The sequence below is a fragment of the Pollachius pollachius genome, assembly GCF_949987615.1.
Source record: "Pollachius pollachius genome assembly, chromosome: 2".
Taxonomy (NCBI): domain Eukaryota; kingdom Metazoa; phylum Chordata; class Actinopteri; order Gadiformes; family Gadidae; genus Pollachius; species Pollachius pollachius.
In genome coordinates, this window is record NC_136935.1 from 52,186,373 (window position 1) to 52,197,254 (window position 10,882).

The window sequence follows — 10,882 nt, forward strand, 5'->3', positions numbered from 1 at the left end:
GATTCTTGTTGTTTGCCTGTCTACCCTCGTGAAGTGGAACACAAAGATCAACCAATCAACGCATTCACCACACAGCTCTGCTTTATTATCTTCTTACAAAATATCACATGTTGATTTTAAGAGATACAAAAATGGAGTTCCGAAGTCTTTATTGCTGGTCGCTCCTGGAGATCACTCTGTCCTCTCTGCACTCCGGCGGCCAAAGTCCACCCAGCCCTGGTAGTCCCGGTTGGACGGGCACTCAGAGTTCATAATCTCTGTGAACACAACACACCTACTGAGAAAACGGACGGCATCTATACTGCGCTTATCTAACCCGGGGCCACTCAAAGCACTTTACAATACCGCCTCACATTCACCCATTCATGCACTCATTCACCCACCAACGGCGGAGTCAGCTGCGCAGGGCGACAGCCAGTTGGTCAGGAGCAGTCAGGGGGGGGCGTCTCGCTCAAAGCATCTGCCTGCACATTAAGGGTGAAAGAGGGTTCACCCAGTCCTGGCCCTGAGCCCCGCTGGGGGCGTACCTGAGGGGCCCACCTGAGGACGTACCTGAGGACGTACCTGAGGGGCCCACCTGAGGGACGTACCTGAGGACGTACCTGAGGGGCCCACCTGAGGGACGTACCTGAGGACGTACCTGAGGGGCCCACCTGAGGACGTACCTGAGGACGTACCTGAGGGGCCCACCTGAGGGACATACCTGAGGACGTAACTAAGGGCGTACCATGGGGCGTACCTGAGGGGGAATGGGGGCGTACCTGAGGGGGAATGGGGGCGTACCTGGGGGGGAATGGGGGCGTACCTGAGGGGGAATGGCGGCGTACCTGAGATGGCCGCCATGATCTGCTTGGTCCTGAGCTCACGCTCCACCTCCGACAGGGTCATCTTCTCCATGCGGGACACTCGGGTGTGAAGGTCCCCTTCGGGGGAGGTCTCCCCGGCCCCCCCCCTGCCCAGCAGATGGTTCAGCCCGCCGCCGCCGGCCCCCCTCTCCGCAGGGGCCCGTGTGGCGAGGGCCGTGCAACACAACAGCAGCGCCAGCGCACAAAGCAGCACCGAGGTCGAGGCCATGTCTGAACACAAGGGAGGCGGCCCTCAGGTCACCATGACGATACAAGAGAGACAGAAAGGCCTGGAGAGAGTTCCTGTAGATGTAACAAACATGCTTTACCTGTGATGTTGAGAGGTCTGGAGGCTGGAGGCTACTGCAGGTCTTTGGGGCTGTTCTGACCGCTCAGGACGAATCCCCTCTTTTATAGGGCGAAGGTAGCGTCTGCTACAGCCGTCATGGCTCGATGGATTGATGGGGAGGGGTACAGCGGAAGTGCGTTCATCAATACACCATTTCCTCTACGCTAAATGGCTTTTTTTGCAAAGCAGTCGCCATAAAACGTGTCAATACTTTTTTATTTTTACAGAAAACTCAATACTGGTGTAGAGGATTTGTTTCTCGGTCCGTGCACTCTGACGTCAACTAGTCCTGGAGTGGTGTTTTAGGGTCCTGGGTTATTTGTGCAGAACATTGATTGACTCATGGGGATTATACAAAATACACACAAAACAAGAACCGTGACGAGATAATGTGTTTTGAGCGAAGATTGATTCTATTGAGGTGAATAAATAATAATAGAAAATGAATCATAAATCAGTTGGAATAAAATACATCGATTTTTATATGAATAATGGCACTTAATGTACGCACTCATTGTAAGTTAGTCATCCTGGAACTTAGATATAGTACTTGGCATCGTGTAGCGCCTTATCCTAGCTATCTTTGTTGTATACAGGGAATGGGTTAACCTAGTGATTATTAGTGCTTGCTACTTGGATCTATGAACATCCCTACTTACCTACAACATTATAGTGTTGTTTCTCTTTCTTCTGACAAATGAACTTATTGTAAGTGTCTTTGGATAAAATCGTCTGCTAAACGCCCTGAATATAAATGTATGCCTAAGCGTTATCAATCACTTTTTTGGCAATGTCTTCTTGGGGATTACTTGGATACACTGTAAACAGAATGAAACTGCAAACACACGTCTCGTTCCAGGAACAGTAGATCTGGCTGACAGCTGCTGGGTTGATTAGCGGCTGAGACATGAAACCGTCACTCGGAGGGGATGAGGCCATAACCGTTGCAAATGCGGTAACTCTTGCAGGTATGTACACGCATTAAGAATGGATGAAATGACTGCACCTTCTTGTTACTCTGTAGGACATTACTCATTTACATTTACATTTAGGGCATCTAGCAGCATTTTATCCAAAGCGATCTACAACAAGTCCATTTGTCAGAAGAATGAGAAAAAACAATATATGGCTGTTGGTACAGTAAGGATGTTCATAGAACCAAGCACTGACGATCACTAGGTTAACCCTAACTCTTAATTTATCTGGTTATATACCTGTAGATTGTAGCGTTGTTGTATAAGATTGCACAATGACATCCAATTTCTGTTTTGAGGCGTCATGCAAACTTTACGTCAGTGAGAGGTCAGGTAAAAGGTTGTGCGGGTTGTAGATTTCAAGTTTTTCAATTTGCGAGCTTTTATTGCATTTGGTGCATTTGTAATTGCAATTTTAATGTTGATTATTAGTCTGTAATTCCTGATTCTACGGAAGAGGATTAGGGCCACATGTGATTATTTTTTTGGAGTTTTGACTTTAATCTCAGAATTCTGACTTTAAAGTAAGAAATCTGAGATTAAAGTCAGAAATCTGACTTTTGTTGAGGAGGACAGTAATAAAATATATTTGTTAAGATGGATATAAGAAGAGAGACCCGCAATGAATTCAACCCGGTCCACTTGACATCGGGTAGGTGCATGACAGTGGTAGGCCTACCGTAAAACTTCAATAGCCCAGGCTTTTATTCGTTTCAATCACTGAACTTTCGAACAAAACTCTTGCTCAGCAAAGATAGGAAATACTTTAACATTTATTATTTAAACCAGTATGAATATTCCTACCGTACGTAGGCCTATACACATTACCAGGCTATTGAATAACGCCTACACACACACACACACACACACGGTGGCGGATTGGTAATCGGGAGAGTCGGGAGAATTCCCGGTGGGCCGTTAACATTTCGGGGCTGTCGGGCTGATTACTGCGGGATAACAATATTGCGTTTATAAAAGTTCCTTGCAGCGCCTTCCGGCAGCCTGAGCTGTGCGCCCGCAACCTCTCACTCACTCAACAAAACAGTCGCAACAACTGTCAACGTCGCAACCAAGTCGATTTTATCTAGAGGGGAGTAACTGAGCGGCCCCTCCCGAAGAAGTACAGCCCAGGTGGGCCTTGAACTGCGACTGGTCAGAAAGATGTAACAGCTAACGACAACATTGAACTCTTGTGCAGAGGGGTATTCCACGAACGGAGGTTTAACAAACACAGAGTTAACGCTGAACTCTAGGTTGATTGACCCTGCGCCAACTAAACCAGAGCTGTCGGTTCCACCGCACGGGTTATGCATTAGTTCAATCAACACGGGTTGGTTAACACAGGGTTGTGCGCGTCCACGCCAAACCTAAAGACGTGATGGATGGATCATGGAAACCCTGATCGAAATGGCGAAACGGGCCGCTTATTTCAATAAAATGGAACTCCAGGTTCTCCTGGAGAGCAATGACGAGGAGAAGGACATTATCACAAGAAAAGGGAACGCTAAGGCCTCCGCAACCCAGAGAACCAAAGCCTGGCAGCGGATTGCTGACCGCGTAAATGTGTTAGTTACACGTCAAAAGCATGATTCTTAATATTTGAACCATGAATCTATTAATATCCCAGTTAAGCATTCTTAACGTTTCTACCACATAACCCTTTTCTTCTAAAAAATATGTACTCCGATGGCTCCCAAGCGGTCAGCGGATCAAGTAAAAATGAAGTATAAAAACATACAAACTGGTAAGCTTTTCCCACCATCGTTTTGGTATATTTTGTCAGTCCAGCATTTAAATAAGCCCTTTTTTTTAAGCGTGAAAAGGCAGACAGTCGGCAGACTTGATCTGGCCCTCAAATTGTCTTGACCCGGTGGAGGAGCTGGTAATAGACATAAATTCAGGGCGCCCTGGCACAGGGGGTACCTGGAGATACCTCCTCAGAGAGTCAGGGGCATGTGAGGGTACCCCACTGGTTGAATGGAGGTCAACCTAGGTTTTTCTGTTTTTCTTGTATTCTAATGTTGTTTGTCTTCGAATTAACACATGCAAACCGTGTGCGTGCCACAGCACAAATGTTACAAATGTTTTTTTTTGGCAACTGGGTAGAAAACCTAAAAGTGACAATTCATCAACTTCACAGATCAAGATGGATTAGTGCTTGTAATGGAGCCGCCGGCTACGATCGAACATTCTCCAGTGGATATAAGTCTGTTAGGACTATTTTATACTTTCTGTTGTAAGCGCCTCTCGGCATAGTACTTAGCCAATATTGCTCTTTGTATGATAGGAGGCCGATGAAAATCTTGGTCCGGACGTGGATGGGTCATCTGAAAGGACTGAGATGTGTTCAGCTCCAACATTATAGAGAAAACTACCATTTGCAAAAAACGTAGGGCAACGCAAATAGTCTGGATTGAACTGAGGCCAGGTCCTCAATTGGTAGTGATGGCTATGTAAGGCTGGAGAAGGCTATTTAAATATATTAAAGATTTGTGCGAGAATCTATATCTCTCGAGCAAAAAGTCATCCGGATATGCCAAGATGTCGAGCCGTGGTCTTATTAATCGCTCCCGGTGGATTGCACGAATAATTTGCGATCCGATATCAACAGGCCTCTCATCAAAAGGGCGTGCCATTGTGAACACATGAAATCTGCGGTGAACGCGGGTTTAAATACCCAAAACCGGGTTATGCTCCGACCAGGTTTGATTCAGAGCATATGTTTCTATAGTAACTAACATACCGTGTTCCTTTTGAAAACCCCATAGGCTCGAACAGAGTGACACACAAACACACACACACTTTTAAGGAGTTTTTCACCCGCTCCGTGTCCTTGCTCGCCCCAACAAGTTTGTGCGGTGCGCTTGTTGTTTGGTTTCCGGTGTAGCTAGATCCGGTATGGTGTTGTAGTTTTTCTAACGTGACTAGTTGTTGCTAGACAGCAGGTGATAAAACTACAACGTTTGCCAAGCCAAAAGAGCGTTAAATGCGCGATAAAAAAAAATTGGTTTGCGTTAACGCCGTTAATAACGTGTTAAACTGACAGCTCTTATATATATATTAAAATATATTAAAAAGTAAGGAAATTTTCGTACTTTTTGTGCTAAGTTTATATATATAAACTTAGCACAAAAAATAAGGATTTTATTTATCTGTGGGAACAATGCTTCTTGGCAATATATATGTATGTGTATTTGAAGGCTGGTGTTGTCCTGTTGTCCTATTCAAACCCCTTTCCCAGTCGATGTGCTGAGACTTGCCTTTGATTCACAAATCCGTCATCAGAAGCTGAGAAGCTGAGTGCGGTGGGTTAGAGAAGCTTTATTCCCATCAAAAAATAAATTGATAATCGGTCTTCATCATGTTTTTGCACGTAACATAAACCATCTGCTTCTAAAATAGTCCACACAGGATACACCAGGACAAAGTTGCCAAATGTCAGAATTAATTGCAGAGCAATCCTCAGAAATCATTGTTTTCTTTCTGGAAAACAAGGAAAGAAGTTCAAAATACTAATAAAACTTACTGAACTCTGTGGTTTAAATATGAAGATATTAGCGCCTATTTTTTTTTGTGATTTTTCAGCTTTTGTCCCGATCAAGTCGTAGCCTATTCCACCCACAACCCAAGCATAACGCCACATTCACTCACCAGGTGTGAGAATTCAGACCTTATTGTGAGGACTCGCACGGCCCCTGTGTTCATGTGTTCACGCTTCAAGGCCTGCAGGCTGTAGGGGTGGAGGTGGGTGGGGTAGGCATCAGGAGCAGAGATGGGTGGTGCACTCAACTTGGTTTGGTTTTAGGGTTCTGTTTTAGGCTTTGGTTTTAGGATTCGGTTTTGGTTTTGGGTTTACTGTTGGATTTAGGGTTTGATTTTAGCTGTATGATTTGATTTTAGGGCTAGTGTTTGGTTTTAGGGTTTGATATTGGATTTGGATTTGTTAAGGGTTAGTGTTCGGTTTTAGGGTTTGATTTTAGGATAAGGGTTTTGTTACAGGATTAGGTTTTAGGGTTTGATTTAGTTGGTTGGTGTTAGGGTAAGAGTTTGGTTTCAGGGTTTGAGTTTGGTTGTAGGGTTTGGTGTAAGGGTTAGGGTTTTGTTACAGGGTGAGGTTTTAGGGTTTGATATTAGTTGGTTGGTGTTAGGGTTAGGGTTTGTTGTTAGGGTTTGGTTTTAGTTTTATGGTTTGGTATTGGGGTTAGGGTTTGTTATGAGGGTTTGGTTTTAGTTTGGGGTTAGGGTTAGGGTTTGGTTTTAGTTGAATGCTTATCAATGTGTGTCTGCCTGTTCATGAACACATTTCTATATTGACCCTCAGCAGGTGGCGGCCCAAAGTAAGTCTTCCACGAGGGCCGCATTCAGCAGCTGGGACAGTTTGGTTCTTCCCTGGCTCTTTGGATTCATAAGGCCCTGGAATATGCATAAAAAAGTTAATAAAAGGGCGGTATGTGTCTCAGGAGGTAGAGTAGGTTGGCTGGCAACTGGAAGGTCGCTGGTTCGATCCCCTGCTCCTCCTAGCGGAGTGTCGAGGTGTCCCTGAGCGAGACGCCCCCCCCCTGACTGCTCCTGACGACCCGGCTGTCGCCCTGCGTGGTAGACTATGCGTCGTGTGTGAATGAATGGTTGTCGCTTTGAATAAAAGCCTCAGAAAATTCCCCTAAGGGTAAATGTATATCTTAGTTAATGTGATGTTTGCACAGAGAAGAGTTTTACCAAACACAGCTAATCCCATGAACGAGCACGACAAACTGAACCTGTTGCTTCAAAGTCTCAGTAGCTAAACCCCTTTACGAGGCCGGTGACTGGATGGATTTGCGCAGGTAGTTTGTGTGCTTATCTTCATGCAGTGTACCCGGGTGACCTCGGCGCACCCGACGCCTCGTACGTTTTATAACAGTTACGGGAAGCAGATCAAAGCGCTGTGTTCCGCCCCAGTCCTCCGGTGATCCTTTGACTCAGACACCACCTGCCTCCACCTGCACAGCAGCGACAACAAAGAGCAGGGCGGAGTCGCACAACTCGAACCGTGAGTCACTGAAGGCCCTGGACGGCTCTGATGGGAGATACCGGAGAGAGGGAAAGTGAGTTTCAATACTTCATCTCCTGATCCAACGTCGTGTGTGTTTAACACCCCTGATCCGCCGCAGGAATGTTTTCCTGTCAGAACTAAACCCACGACATAAGCCCCATAATCATGTTGACGGAAGCTAAATTATAAGGAGCGTTTTGTGCATCTGTGCGATGGACACAACTTGTGTGTTTTGACGCTTCGTGTAAGATTGACAACTTAATGGCCACCTGCTGGCAGAACACCCAGAAAGAGGGCGTTGTATCTGTTGGTCGATGAGATCATATCCCCACATCGGATGGCTTCAATCCCACGATGGAGGCCATGGCTACGATATCATCAGCGGGGAGATGATGAGGCTTCAGGAGGTACAGTCATGTACTGTTCAATACCAGTGTGCCAACAGAGACAAAGAGAACGCCCAGAGCAGCGAAGGAATTGGGGACTCCCCTGCTTCCTTTCACCTGGAGAGGTATTCAGCGGCTCGGAGCCACACCCTCTCATTACCTCAGAGGGCATTCAGCCTCTCACACCTCTCACAGCTGCATTTAACACACACACAGGCATGCGCACACAGACACGCACACACACGCGCACAAACACGCAGACACACACAAACACAAACACACACACACACAAATTCCCACAGCCACCCACACACACACCCATGCTGACATGATTCATCATTTCATCATTATAAATTATTACAAGATAACAGAGTTTCATTCTCTGCAATTAATAAACTTCACTTCAAAGGAAGCCCTAAGTTAACCCTTAAGATCCATATTGTTCAGGGTTTGATCTGTGGCATCCAGGTGCAGGAACACTAAGGTAAGGGAGTGCATAGTGAACAGAACACTAAGGTAAGGGAGTGCATGGTAAACAGAACACTAAGTTAAGGGAGTGCATGGTATACAGAACACTAAGGTAAGGGAGTTCATAGTGAACAGAACACTAAGGTAAGGGAGTGCATAGTATACAGAACACTAAGGTAAGGGAGTGCATAGTATACAGAACACTAAGGTAAGGGGATGTATAGTATACAGAACACTAAGGTAAGGGAGTGCATATGTGGCATACAGAGCCATCAGTGGGTTAATATACCTAAATTATTATTATTATTTACATGTTTAATATGATTTCCATTTAGCACAGCTCATGTTCAGAGTGTGGTAATAATTGTCTGTGTGTTTATGGTGAGAAAAGAGTGGTTTATTGTCTGAAAAATGTAGTTTCCTAGCAGTATGCAGTACCTAACTCCGACCCGTTCGCTACACGGTGTGTTCAGGAATAAGGAAGTCACGCGTGAATCTGTTCAGTGAATGAGAACACACACTTGAGTGAAGATAATAGGTGTGTGTGGCGAACTGTGTTGATAAAATACCTATTTTTGCTGTTTGCAGGTAAGAAGGGAGAGTTAGAGCTGTGTAACGAGTGGGTGAATGTGTTATGTGCTGGTTTATGATCCCGTTCGAACGTTATGTATTGTTGTTATAGACGTTACTCAGCCAATGTACCGTACGGAAAACAGCTAGCCTGTAGTTAGCACTGGTAGCGTAGTTACCGCAAGCAACAGGAAAACTATGAGCCGGTCAGCCCGGACTGTTCGTGTAGTTCATAAATAAATACATAAATAGGTTAAAATAGATACATGATGAAACTGGTTAAGAATGGTGATACAGCAGTCACATGATTTATTGTTTTGAATGTTGGTACAGATGTTCATGATTTTTTTTTTGTGTTAAAACAGTGAATCTGTTCAGTGAATGAGAACACACACTTGAGTGAAGATAATAGGTGTGTGTGGCGAACTGTGTTGATAAAATACCTATTTTTGCTCTTTGCAGAACAAAATAAACAACATTCAAATTAAATGTGTAGTGGAGGGTCGCTTCACTCTGCACCACGCTACACATAGTATACAGAACACTAAGGTAAGGGAGTGCATAGTATACAGAACACTAAGGTAAGGGAGTGCATAGTATACAGAACACTAAGGTAAGGGAGTGCATAGTATACAGAACACTAAGGTAAGGGAGTGCATAGTATACAGAACACTAAGGTAAGGGAGTGCATAGTATACAGAACACTAAGGTAAGGGGTTGGTGAACATCTTCACCAACAGTCCCCCTCAGACCTACATGACAATATCGCGTTTTAAAGTAAAATGCATCTTGGACATAATTTATGGTTCTTTAACACATGGACGAGAAGGAGCTGCATACCCTGAAGACGGCTGAATAAGTAGGTCAGCACAATGTGTGTGTGGGTGTGCATCTGTGTGTGTGTGTGTGTGTATCTGTGTGTGTGTGTGTGTGTATCTGTGTGTGTGTGTGTATGTGTCCGTGTGTGTAAGTAAGAGCTCATTTAAAGCAGGCCACAGTATGAGAGCGTTTCACAATAAAGCAAACACTAACGTCCTTGTTATGAAGAGGGCCAACATCATGTAAAGGCCAGCGTAATTCTCTTGGTTTCCAGAGATGAGTCCAAACCACGGTGGTGATCTGCAAGGGGTCGCGGACATGAGGAGAGTCTTAAACCCATGTAATGGAACAAGCTTTACTGAGACGCTGTTGTTCAGGTCTGGACATGAAGAGAATGCCAGGGAAGTCTGCCAAGAGAAAAAAACATCAGGGGAATGATCTGAACATTCAGAACCTGATACCAGCTCCTGAGTTACGACTCTTCTACTCCACCCTAATAACTCCCTGTGTCGTCATCGGACCATGTCTGCGATGTGTTTGGACAATGCATACTAGTACTAATAATAATTTTAACAGGAATCTTTTGAGGTGTTATCTTTTGAGGTGCAGCTAAATAAATAAACCAACGAACCAAATGAATGTGGGCCCCCCCCCCCCAACCCCTCTTATGCATTTATTGTATGTCGTACGTCCTTGCACTTAAAAACAGTGCTTAGCATTGTGTAGCATCTTATCCTGGCTATCTCTGTTGTGTACAGGGAATGGGTTAACCTAGTGATAGTTAGTGCTTGGCACTCGGTTCTATGAACATCCTTACTGTACCCACAGAGATATATTGTTTCTCTTTCTGCTGACAAATGGACTTATTGTAAGTAGCTTTAATAAGAGCGTCTGCTAAACGCCCTGAATGTTATTGTAAATGTAACCATAAATGTATACAGAAGGCAGTCCACCAGAGGAACCTAGGTGAAGGCCAAACCGTTTCAGATTTATGACTTAAATGAACAAAAGCAGCCAGCTGACAGGAGTTTGACCCGGCTGTTGTTTTGTACCTGGCTCAACTCCCAGGGGCTGATTCATAATGGAGCCCTATAATTAAGCAAATCGGTCGACAACAACGCATTCTCGTACATTGACGGCTACAAATGGGAACATGCACGCGGTAACAAAAGGGTCCCAGGAGTTACTGTGGTCGTGTTTGTGTTTCCTCTCCTCCCCTGCCAACCACACAACAACAGCTTCTTGTTAACATCAGTGTAACGGGCTGGTGGGTGCCCAGCCTCCACCCTCCACCCTCCTTCTCTTCTCCTCCCTCCAAACACGTATGGGTGCAGCAGGGCGTGTGTGGCAGGTGGAGGACTGCTGTGGCAGCTCCTCCCTCCAGCCCGTCTGTGCCTCCTCCTCCTCCTCGTGGTGGGATTATAAAAATCAGGGCAGCA